The sequence below is a fragment of the Hibiscus syriacus genome, unplaced genomic scaffold (assembly GCF_006381635.1).
Source record: "Hibiscus syriacus cultivar Baekdansim isolate YM2019G1 unplaced genomic scaffold, ASM638163v2 tig00112738_pilon, whole genome shotgun sequence".
In the NCBI taxonomy this organism is placed as follows: Eukaryota; Viridiplantae; Streptophyta; class Magnoliopsida; order Malvales; family Malvaceae; genus Hibiscus; species Hibiscus syriacus.
Window position 1 is genome coordinate 10580209 of NW_024063392.1, and position 2017 is coordinate 10582225.

Consider the following 2017-nt stretch of genomic DNA (forward strand, 5'->3'; position numbering starts at 1 on the left):
CTGAATACGATCTAGAGCTGAGCTGAGCTGAATACTTCCAAAATTTATCATTGAGTCAAACTTGAGAAGACAAATACATGTTCCAGTAATATCTATGCAATTCAGGTATTGACATAGCTTTAGGGTTGATCTACTCACTTAAATTGTTTTCCATTACCTTTAAAGGTAGTCCAATACCTATGCTTACTTGGATTCCTTAATTAATCCAAGACATTTACTTAGTATGGGCCATAAGGTTATTTTGTAAATTTTGGTATTCAATTTTATTCCATTCATTTCAGAGCACGAGGATATCCAATCATTTCTGAGCTTGGTGATATTCTTGGGTCATTTCCATTACAGATGTATTTTGGTCATTTTACAGATCTACGGTATTTCAATCTTTTCCTTCCATCCGGTCTTATTATTTAATTCAATCTTATCATTTACTTTAGTCCTTTCGAACAATTCTGACAGCAGAATACCCCCGATAAATTATTCTTCAATTATTTACTCATTATTCGGATATTTTCGGGTCAAGTGTCTTCTTAGATTTTACAAACGGAATATCTTGAATTTTCTGTGCAAAGACAGGATCTTAACAATTAAATTCTTACTTAATCGAGTTAAGTACAAATCCTCAAAGTACTTTCTCATTCAAGGTCAATTCAGACTATTTTATCTCTCAAGGGCATTTTCGTAATTTCTTAACCAGATAATTTCGATATTATCTCTTAACGAAAATAATATAATTTAGAGATCCTATGATTAATTGCTTTCTTGAACACTCTCTGATCTTGAAATAATTCCCCGAACAAACTTCTAGTATCTTGCATAAGCCCTCTTGGGGTTAAAAACCGGTTATCCATAACTTCCAAGTACAACTACATTTCTTATGCACATCAATATATTTATCAGATCAATATAAGGGTAATTTCGTATTTTTACCCTACCGAAGTATTCTCATAATTTCCCATCCAAGTACCTTTAACATTTAACCTTTGATGATATAAAATATAATTTACAAATCCATGTATGATTTCTTTATCACTAATCACAAACTTGTAATTTAATTCTAACAATCTTTCAATCTCTTATATTAATCATTCGATCCGTATTCAGATACTGAATTTCTTCCATATTCATATCGAGTGTAGAAACTAATTAACTACACAAATGAGACCAACATTGCCTTAATCATGAATTTACCAATATTCACATGTTCCAAAAAGCATAAAGAGGTAGTAAAGTATTATCTCGATTTCCGTGCAATACTGATCGACCATAAAAATTCCATTCGAATGTCTTTGATCTTCAATTCAACTTCCAATAATTCCTCAGATACATATCAACATAAATTATATCAGAAACAGAGCTTAATTGCAATAAACAGATTGAATCGGGTGATAAATCAGTGAAACACAGCTTACCGGGTTCGAATTTGGCGAAACGGACTTCGGATTCGGATTCAGGATGTCGAAAGCATAAAATATGACTTTTTGGAAATTTGGAATTTTCGGTCAAAATCAAAGTCAACGGGTTTGACCAGAAATTTCGAGGCCTTCGGGTTTGAATTTTGAAAAACGGACAGCGGAATCGGATTTGGAACGTCAAAAAATGTCAGGACAGGTATACTCGGTCGAAGTCAAAGGTCGTTTAATGCCCGATCAAAGCCGGTCAAAGTTTTGGTCAACAGTGGTCAACGCCGGTCAACGGTCAACGGGTCGGGTAAACGGGTCGGGTCGGGTCGGGTTATGACAGGTCAAACCGGTCAACTATGCACCAAAACTGATCAAACCGGTCATTTGGACCATCCCCACGCGTAGTGGCGGCGCTTGGGGCCTCTTTCAGCTGCCTAAAAATCACGGAAAAATTCTTAAAAATTATTTTGAGCGATTTCAAGATACTTACAAAGCTCGGTTCAATTTTTTGAACGGCGGAGAGCTCGATTTCAATGAATCGGAAACTTTGACCGCTTCCCTCCTCATGCGCCACCGTCGACAGAGACCAATGATGACACCGACGAACTCAGAACGAT